The 10995-nt window shown below is 41.4% G+C and overlaps 1 protein-coding gene and 1 non-coding gene across 2 annotated transcripts in view; both read right to left on the bottom strand.

Annotated features, from left to right (window-relative positions):
• JAM3 (junctional adhesion molecule 3) overlaps window positions 1-10995 on the bottom strand; it is a 58256-nt gene that overhangs the window by 38098 nt on the left and 9163 nt on the right. The gene's annotated exons all lie outside the window — the stretch shown is intronic.
• On the bottom strand, window positions 208-312 carry LOC111727211. Its single transcript, XR_002774816.1, has one exon. It is a non-coding gene; the product is annotated as a U6 spliceosomal RNA (small nuclear RNA).

Raw genomic sequence — 10995 nt, 5'->3', positions numbered from 1 at the left:
GAGACAAGGTCTCACTCTGGCTTACTCTGGCTCATGCTGGTCTCGAACCTCTGAGCTCAGGCAATCCACCCACCTCGGCCTCCCACAGCACTAGGACTTCAGACATGAGCCACCGCACCCAGCCCTTTTTATTATTTTTAATGATAATTCTAATTCACTACATCTGGACTTGAGCCTGAAACAAACCTTTTTTCAAATTTTTGCTTAAAAATTATGGAATGCTTCATGAATGTGCATGTCATTCTTATACAGGGGCCATGCTAATCTTCTGTATCTATCCCATTGCACTGTAGATGTTGCCAAAGCAAGCACAGAAACTGTCCATTTTTATGTTACTGGTCTGTGGCCCACACCTTGAGTACCAAGGCCCTAATTTTCAAAGGACTAAATTAGAGTTATAACCTGGCAGTGCTCCCATCAATGAGTGCACTCAGAGTGGTCTCTGCTAGGAAGCATTTAGCAACCTGGTGACCCTACTTCTCCCTCCCCCAATTCAGTGAAGTCAACCCTTTTGTTCACTGGGGCCACTGTAACCACCCTACTCAACGTCCCCCCTCTTCTATTATTGTAGGCATTTAGCTGCCAAGAATACCATGTGAAAAACCCCACCTGGATGTAGTTTTACATGTAAGGGTGACAGTGACAAGTGCTTGGAGCCCCACTCAGGTCTTGCTGCTGCAGCAAGAAAAACAAACACTCTAGCCAAGTACCACCAAGAGCATCCTCAGGCACAGCTTTCAATATGTGGGTTGCCTGATCTTAGAACATGACAAACAAGGACCAGGGAGGAGTTAGTGAGCCCGTGGAAGAGGAGGTACCTGACTCTACTTACCTAATTCCAAAGTGACAGCAAGCTTCTGGTGAGCACTGTCCATGGCAGAATCTCCCAGCCCTGACACCTGACAAAGTGAGCCTGGACCCCACTTGCCTTGGTCAAGAACAATAGTGCCAGCCAGGCAAAGTGGCTCACATCTATAATCCTAGCACTGGGAGGTTGAGCGGGGGGGATTACTTGAGCTCAGGAGTTTGAGACCAGCCTGAGCAAGAGTGAAACCCTGTCACTACTAAAAATAGAAAAACTAGCTGAGCGTTGTGGCACACTCCTGTAATCCCAGCTACTTGGGACACTGAGGCAAAATAACCACTTGAGCTCAGGAGTTTGAACTACAATGCCATGAACTGTGAACTACGATGCGATAGCACTCTAGCCTAAGGCAACTGTCTGAAAAAAAAAAAAAAGAACAGCAGTGCCTGCAAGCCTTCACAAAGCACATTTAATACAGTTAACTAGCTCCGTGAAAAAGAATCCATTGTCTGACTTTCAGACACTGACTACCAAGTATATACAGCAAAGCCTCCATAGCTGCCCACCTCCCGCACTGACCACCTCCTTACAGTGACCTAATTTTCACAGACTGGACATGCACCACATGTACATTATCAGTACAGTAGGCCTAGTTCCTTATGCTGACCACCTCCATCTGTGGAGCGGTTTGTTACAGTCCCTTGGGTGGCCAACTTACAGAGGTTCTACTGTATTTTAACAAATGTGTTATATATAAAGGGAGAATCTGCTACCTATAATAATCCTTCATCCATTTATGTATTGCTCATTTATTCAACAAATACTGAACATTACTGAGCAGCTAGCATATACTGTGCTAAGGGGCAAGACATACCAAGAACCATTCCTACTCTCACAGCCCCCGCATTCCAGATGTATTCTAACAATACACACATACAATATATATATAACAACATTCTAAGTCCACACAATTAACTGTGATTGCAATAAAAACTGCAAAAGTATAGAGAGCTATTAAAGTGTGTAGCAGGAGGTATGAATCTGAGAAATCAGGAAAAGCTTTCCTTTGGCATTGACTTTAAGATCAAATCTGATGCATAAGGAGGGTTCAACCACATAAAAAAGTGGCCAAAGGATAGGTGGCATGCAGTGGGCATGTGTGAGAACATGAGAGCATGCCGCAGGAGCTGAACTACAGTGAGGGAGGCAGAGAAAACCCGAGTTATAACAAGCGCAATACTTTAAGCTTTATACCAAAGTTGATAAGAAGCCCCTACAGAATTTGAACATGCGAATGAAAAATGCAGAATATAAAATCAATCTTAGAATATAAACTCAATTATTTTTAAAAATGTACAGAAAATGACTAGAAGTAAATATATTAAAAATGTTAAATTGTGAAATAGCCAGGCGTTGTGGCGGGTGCTTATAGTCCCAACTACTCGGGATGCTGAGGCAAGAGAATCGCCTAAGCCCAGGAGTTGGAGGTTGCTGTGAGCTGTGAGGCCACAGCACTCTATCGAGGGCAATAAAGTGAGACTCTTATCTCTAAAAAAAAAAAGAAAAATGTTAAATTGTGGCCGGGCACAGTGGCTCACACCTATAATCCTAGCACTCTGGGAAGCCCAGGCAGGTGGAATGCATAAGCTCATGAGTTCAAGACTGCCCTGAGCAAGAGACCCTGTCTCTAAAAACAGCCAGGCGTTGTGGCAGGCACCTGTAGTCCTAGCTATTCAGTACGGTATGGCAAGAGAATCGCTTGAGCCCAAGAGCTTGAGGTTGCTGTGAGCTATGACGCAACAGCACTCTACCGAGGGCAACAAAATGACACTGTCTCAAAAGAAAAAAAGTTAAATTGTCACATTACCCTGAGATATTAGGATTATGCATAATTATTTTTCTTCATGTATACTTTCTAAGCTAACCAAATTTATACTGTCCATAAATTCTTCTTATAGTTAGAAAAAAATAATCCCAGTTTCCAAACACCACCCTGAGGTATCCCCTCCTTCCCCCGCCTCAGGCAGCCTCTCTATCATGACACACATTTATTAGCATGATATGTCCTTGACACCAGACTCAATCTGCTAAACATTCTATGTTACAACTCCTCTCTGTCCCTCCCCTTAACGCACAGCCACAGCTGTAACTGGAATGACCCCTTTTAACTGCTCTTCAGTCCTAGGCCAATGCACATCTAGCTGTTAGCTCCATCATATTTCTAACTGAAAACACCACTAAAAACACTGACACCCCATCAAAGAAGGAACCCAGTAAGAATTTTAGCTAGACGATACTGTAGCTTAAAATAGCTTACAGTGTACCAGAAGAAAGGAAAACAGCAAGAAAACATAATGGCAGAGAATGACTTTAAATAACTAATTGTCATAGTTTGCAAACCCCTGAGTTTTGGCCTTCAAGTTCTGACATATCATGATGAGCTGATACATATCATGATATATATCTGATATATATGTTCAGAAGCATATTATTTAACAACCCAATTATACATGTATCTAAGTTCAAAGATACAGATTTTTTAAAACCTTCAAGGCAACTAGTTGCAGTGGTTCACGCCTATGATCCTAGCATGCTAGGAGGCCAAGGCACGTGGATTCCTTGAACTCAGGAGTTCAAGACCACTTGCAGCAGGCACCTGTAGTCTCAGCTACTTGGGAGGCTGCGGCAAAAGGATTACTTGAGCCCAAGAGTTTGAGGTTGCTGGGAGCTGTGAGGTCACAGCACTCTAACTAGGGCTACAGGAATGGCTGCCTTCTGCCATTCCTCCTTCCTGCCTCCGCTCTCCCCCAGGCTTCCAATCCTGCAAAGGTGCTGCTTGGCCATGTGATACAGTCAAATCCATGGCCTGATGCTCCCCTTCAAGGACAACATCAACACTCTGGGCATGGTTGACACTAGTAAAGAGTCCATCCACCTCGCTGTATTAGCATCTAACCCAGTGGTTCCAGTCCATGAAGATATTTTCACTAGTCTTTGGGGAATTGAGAAAAGTAATAATAACCAGTGATTTTCATGAAACTAAAGTTTATCTTATTGATGAAGAGGAGATGGAGAGGAGAGAGAATATAAAGTAAAAATAGAAGATACAAGAAGGTTCAACACAAACCTAAAGCAGCAACGTTGACTTTATTGGATAAATAGGGATTAGATTCCACAGATAAATCCTCCAGTACTCTTCACTAGCATGGAACTCACTAGTTTTGAGTAGCCCACACACAAATCACATCCAACCTAAACTCAGCAGCGTGGCTTATAATGCAGACTGACACCTCTCAAACCGTCCATCCCCACTGCTTTTAGTAAGTGTTGTTCGAGCATTTGAGGTTGAGGTTGAATGGTGGAGGAAAGCAGCCCTTTAGGATGTACAAAAAGAGCTTTGGAGGTGGAGAAATGGAAGCAAGTGGGTAATATATTACTTGCAGATATAAAGAATGTCTCAATGTTTGTTTTGGTGTCAAAATTTCAAGCATCTAACACTGCTTTGGGTATGGAATGAAATTCTGAATTAAGTTAAAGGGGAAAACAGGGAATTGGCTGGGAATGTACAGATCGCTCCTTCGTCCTAACACTATATCCTCCCACTACATGGCATGATAATCTCAGGACATGAAAGTCTTGTTGATGCATTTCACTACGAGTGTTTTGGAAAAGGCAATACTAAAAGTTTCAGGTGGAAACGGTCCCTGGAATATGGAGGCCCGTCTATCTACATGGCATTGTCTTGTCCTGAACTCATCCACTCTTTAATAAGCTGTTTATTTTTAACGTAAATTCACTGATTTATACTGGTAACTCCTTTACTTAAAAATATGCTGGAATTTCCACTAAAATCTCTTATTATTCAAAGTTTGCTAGTTCAGGCATGAAAATTTTCCCCAGGCATAAGAGGTCTAATCTTTACAACAAATATCACTGAACCACTTTTTAAATCCAAGAATGCCAAAAAGAAATCTTTCTTCTTTACTCATGAAACTTAAAACTAGAGTTTTGTTTTCTTAGAAAAACTTAGCACAACAATCTGTACTTTATTTTTTTTTTATTTTTTTTTTTTTGAGACGGAGCCTCAAGCTATCCCCCTGGGTAGAGTGCCATGGCATCACGCTCACAGCAACCTCCAACTCCTGGGCTCAAGCGAGTCTCCTGCCTCAGCCTCCCAAGTAGCTGAGACCACAGGCGCCCGCCACAACGCCTGGCCATTTTTTTTTTGGTTGCAGCCATCATTGTTGTTTGGCGGGCCCGGGCTGGGGATTCGAACCCGCCACCTTAGGTGTATGTGGCTGGCGCCTTAGCTGCTTGAGCTACAGGCGCCGAGCCAACAATCTGTACTTTAGATAAAATATTTTTTCAACATAGGAAAAATAAATTTTAAAACTTGCCATATCATCAAAATAACCATTAAAAGAAGGTTCCTCCAATTTAGGATTATAACCTAGGTTTTAAAGAACAAGAGGACTAATGAACCTTCACAACTCAGAACAAGGCAGAGAATGATAATAAGTTACACCGGTATAACATTTTATAATTTACAATACCGCTTTCATATGCAATCTCATTTGGTCCTTGTAACAATCCTATAAAGTAGGTATTATAATACCCTCTCTCCAGATTAAGAAAATGGGGCTCATATATGTTAGGAGAATATCAAAACCTCAAAACTAGAAGTGTTAATGTAGAACCCAGATTTTCTAACTCCAAACAAAATAAACATTTAAGAAATAATAAAATAAAGATTAAGAAGCACAAAAACTAGTTTGTGGCTTCTTCTACCTCAAGGCTACAGTATGTTTGAACAGAAATACTTGCCAACACCCTCCCCCCAAAATAGCTAGTGAGTACCTGTCCCCTTCTCAAGCCCACAAGAACAGAAACTCGTCCTTATGCTGTACTGCCCTCTCATCATAAGTATCTTTACAGCTACTGTATTCCAAGCATTACTCCAGGCAGATGACAAGCTTTGGGTCCTCGCCTCATCAACTATTTTAAAAGTTAAGATACACACACAGAGATAATACACTGCCAGTAAAGATTTAAATTAGTGAGTCAATATCACACCCAAGAATATGATTTAAGGAAGACTTGGACTGGGACAGTCACTGCAGAGCCTGAAGCACATCCCATTTTGAGCCCCTCACTAGGAAATACAAAATTTTGAATACAAAATTAAGTTACAAAGTGAATATTTATTAAGAATGAGGACATCACAAAAAAATTACAAATTTTTAAAGGTGACAACACAAATAACACAAAATCTAGAAAAATAACATTTTTATTAATTCCTTGGTCTCTGTAATCTTTCCCACATGTTTTAAGATCTTTGATCACCTCATTATATGCTGATAATTTTTGTAATACTGCCTAGGGAAATAACAGAATAATTAAGACTTTCCTTTAGCATGGGTAATCAAAAAATTAATATTAATAGTTTAGAAAGGTTTCTTTCCACTTCATAATTCATTACTGGTAATATCATGGGAAAATGCAAAATTCATTATTGCAAATCATACAGGGTTTTAAAGACTTGTTAAATCTGGAAAAATCTCTCATCTCTCTCCTTAAAGTTTCTTTTCATACTTAAGTGATAAGATTGAGGGACATTTCAAGTTTCCTTGTAACGTTACTAAACATAAATACTATTTGACCTGAGAAAACTCATCACCCAGTTTTTCAACAACGTCCTCACTGCCGTGGCATTATGGCAGCACACACATCTAGTGGCACTCATCACGGGCCCTACAACTTCATACCACGATCCTACGTGAGTCAGACAACACAGCAGAACACTCCTGGAAGCCATTCCAGTACTGAGATGACCAGCACAAACTATGCAAGCAGTGGCTGTGGCCCACATAAATGAACCCACTACCCCACACTGAGTATGCCTCCACCTCAACTCCACTTAGCTGGGAAAAATACCTATGACCATTTCCACACTATCCAACATAAGGAGAAGCATGACGGGGGAGGCAGAGTAGAAAAGAACAGTCTTAATCAACCATAGCTAACGGCACCTTACTTCTGCAAATTTGAGGGCGCACTGCTAGCTAAAATCCAGGGCCCTGTAAGGGGTTTTCTTTGCAAGCGAGGAGCCCTAAAGCCTTTTGATACGCTTCATTTTAAATATGCTTCTGAACAGTTATGAATCCAATGGATTATATTAGTAATAATAGAAGTAGCAGAGGATGCAGCAGCAGCAGTTAGAAATCAGGAAAAGAAATCTATTTTTTTTTTTTTTGAGACAGAGCCTCAGGCGGGGTAGAGTGCTGTCACATCATAGCTCACAGCAACCTCCAACTCCTGGGCTCAATCAAGTCTCCTGCCTCCGCCTCCCAAGTAGCTGGAACCACAGGCACCTGCCACAATGCTCGGCTATTTTTTGGTTGCAGCCGTCATTGTTTTGCAGGCCCGGGCTGGATTCGAACCCGCCAGCTCAGGTGTATGTGGCTGGCGCCTTAGACCAGGAAAAGAAATCTTTACAGAAAAGGATACTGGGGACTAAAGAGAAGGTGATGCCCTGCATTTGGGGTATAGGACCTCAATATCTAGAAAGAGGGCAATGCACAGGTTAGTCAGAGATCGCAATGGAACAGTTCTGCAGCGCCAAAGACCACACTACAAATCTTGTGATTCCCCCAATAGAAGATGAATCAACTAAACTCTTATAACCAATTTTCTCCTTATTACATAGCCATAATCTTGTAAAATAAAAAAAAAAGCAGCATATCTCTAAAATCCAACTCCATCTCCCCAACTTCCCTATGGAAAGGGTAGATGTGGACATGTAAAGATGTGCCCCATCTCTGTCACCCAGAAAGCCAAAGCCAGCGATTTCTCCCTTGAGGGAAGGAGAGCGCCACTGGAAACCTGGCATGTCTCATCATTATTCCTCTACAGATAAGGTATTGAAAAGGGTGTGCAATGAGGATTAAATTTAGAGCCTCCAAACTCCAGCTAATTTTCTTCCTTGAGGTTTCATTAAAAGAGCTTTAAAAAAAATTGAGCTGAAAGGTGCTGCTCACACATTAGGAGAGAAACAACCAAAGTTTGAACAGATTTTATTTACTCTGCACAAAGGAAATGTACTCGACACGAAAAGCACAGAAAGTAAAATCTGTGAGTCAAGAGAGAACAAAACACAAAACATACTCCTCCTCAGAAACCTTACCTGACTCTGAACTCACTCTAAGGAACAGTTTGTTGTAATTTGCAGACAGCAGGTGGGATATTAGCCTCAGGGCAGCAAGAGGAGAAAGTATGTCCTGGCTTTGTTGAGGCCCACACCCCACCCAGGGTTAGGGAACGCCCTCATCCTTAAGCATTAAGTTAGAGTAAAGAAGGTAAAAACCAGGGAGAGAAAGAGGGGAAGAGACCTGTCATTAATGAACGCCAGCGACAGATGAGAGAGTGCCAGCAATAATTTCAGCTCAGCATTGTGATCTGTTTGTCATATGGCTTAACTCGGCATACCTCCTGGAACTGTACTAACACGACAAAACACTACGAAAACTGGAGAATTAGGCCATTCTAAAATTACATGTATACTTTGTTTTTCAATTTTAATCAAAGTCTCATCTCAGACCTACTTCTAGAGAGTAAGCTGAAAAAGCAGAAAATATGACCAGATGCTTGACACTGACAGATGTCATCCATAAAATAGTCTTAACAGAAAAGTCAGGCTTTACCAGAATGGAAAGAGAAATAAAAGAGTAAAATAATACCTCTGGACACTGGTCTTGAACGCCATAAGCAGTCAGCATCTATTTCAGAAGATACTCTAAGGCTGTGTTCCCCTGCAGGGATCCTGTGCCTTACAGCACACTTCTCAATTCCAGGTGCATAAATGGTCTTCTGGTGGGCCATAAACACTCAAAAATAATATATAAAACTTTTTTTTTTGGTCAGAGTTTCACTATGTTGCCCTGGGTAGAGTGCCGTGGCGTCACAGCTCACAGCAACCTCAAACTCTTGGGCTTAAGTGATTCTCTTACCTCAGCCTCCCAAGCAGCTGGGACTACAGGCACCCGTCACACCGCCCAGCTATTTTTTTGTTGCAGTTGTCCTTGTTTAGCTGGCCCAAGCTGGCCTCGAACCCGCCAGCCCTGGTGTATGTGGCTGGCGTTGTAACCACTGAGCTACGGGTATTGAGCCTATATAAAACTTTTTATGTACATGCATAAAAGTAGTTTTTTGGAGGAAGAGGGTCCATAGATTTCACCTTTTTCTACAAAGTGTTTAAAATGTAAGCTGATCTGCCCTCAAGATCTAAAACAGCGCCTGGCAATAAAAACTACTTGAGATATTTATTCCTACTGAGCCACTGCTCTACAGATTCACAGCTAAGGTTCCAAGTTCATTGTTTATAGACCAGTGGACTTACAAGATGGACCAAATATGGTCACAGTGAAAACTTCGTAATCCAATCTACTTAGAAATCAGCCTGAATTAAAAATACCAACCAATCAACCAGCTTTCCATTTATTCTTTCTAGTAAACAAAGGAACTCTTGAAATGCCTCCTGTAGTAAGAAAGGTTGTACACACACACACACATCCTGAGGCTCTGAACCTCTCCCAACCTCTTAGAGTAAAGCAAGACTTCAAGTTCACTTGGTTCTAAAATATATCTAAGCTTTTAGAAGTGGAGATTTCTGTTGACTAGGTTTTTCAAAACCTTCACATGCAATTAGAATTAACAAATATGAAACTCATTAATTAATTAATTCAATTAATCAGTTAAAATTATCTTACATGCCTATAAAATCACTTTTTTTGATCTAACAACAGTGGGAAAGAAATGTAGATGTTTTGGAGGCAGTGTAAGAGAGGTGGATTTAAAATATTTTCAAGTGACTTGGATTAAAACCAATATTATTTCCCCAAGGTCCAAAAAATGAATCACATGCAAAACTGGGAAATGAATCCAGAATGCCTAACACCCACCACACCACGCTGTGCTGGCTCCTTCCTTCACCCAGAAAAGTATCTGAAGGCTGGAAATAATGGAGACTTCCAGAGATGCCGTGGGTGGTTTTTGTCCTCACAGCACACGGGGCTGATCCTTTCAGCAAATCTGCATTTCATCCAATAGAAATCAGAATCCCAGATTTCAGCTGGAAAGCTCAGGGTTACCTTTGTACTTTGCGTCTGCATGTCTTCACCTACATCTGGTACTAGCAGAGTTAAGTAGCTGCTGTTTCAGGTGGCTCTCGAGTGGAATAACTGTAATTCTCCAAATTTTAAGTTACTAGATCTTGAATGATAGATGTTTGCTTCTCAGACAAACTGATCCAAGGACAGAGATTATAGTTGTAAGATTGGCTGTATCTTTGCCCCATCCTTAAAGCAGTGATTCCTCACAAGGGGCATACAATATCATAATCTCCTTGGGATCAAAGAATAGCAAATACATTATACTTTAAAAAAATTATCCTCACAACATGAACCCTCAAAGAATGGCGTGTGACAGAGGTAAAGAAAAGATTCCTGTTTACAGAAGTGTAGATTAGATCCTGCAAAGAGCCCTTGCACTCAGCAACTAGTCCTACATAAACCAGCTTTGACTGCGTCTCTGGGCTCACAGAAGGTGGAGGAATCTTTAAAAGGACAAACCAAAATAGCTATGGGCTGAAATTAGAAAGCAGTAAGATCAGCAAGATGTTACACTGAAGGCAAATGCTCATTTTAACACTTCAGTAGGGACACTGAGCCCTTGGGCCAGCAGGAAGAGAGGTAAGCAAACCAAGAGACTTTTTAATTACTCCAGAGATCCTGAAAGGCCAAAGGGGTGTCCAAACTCTTTTGTTCTCTGACACACACTGGAAGAAAAGTTTTCTTGAATTGCATATTAAATATACAAACACTGAAAAATACTGATGAGTTAAAAAAAAAATCCATGCATAATTTTCACCATATCCAGCACCTCAGATAAGGAAAACTGGGCTATGGGCCACAGTTGGGCACCCTTGGCAGAGCCATCCCAGGGATGTCAGCCCAGCACTCAGTGGAAGAATGTACTCTTAAGAAAAAGCATCCTTAGATCAGGTTTAGATTTTCAGAGATTAAGATCAACCTAGTAATAGTTTACAAGTAAAGAAACAGGCTCGGCGCCTGTGGCTCAAGTGGCTAAGGCGCCAGCCACATACACCTAAGGTGGCGGGTTCGAATCCCCAGCCC

The sequence above is a fragment of the Otolemur garnettii genome, unplaced genomic scaffold (genome assembly GCF_000181295.1).
Source record: "Otolemur garnettii isolate 467f Iridium unplaced genomic scaffold, OtoGar3 scaffold00097, whole genome shotgun sequence".
NCBI lineage: Eukaryota > Metazoa > Chordata > Mammalia > Primates > Galagidae > Otolemur > Otolemur garnettii.
The sequence above is the reverse complement of the archived record's forward strand: the minus strand, read 5'-3'. Positions and strand labels throughout refer to the sequence as shown.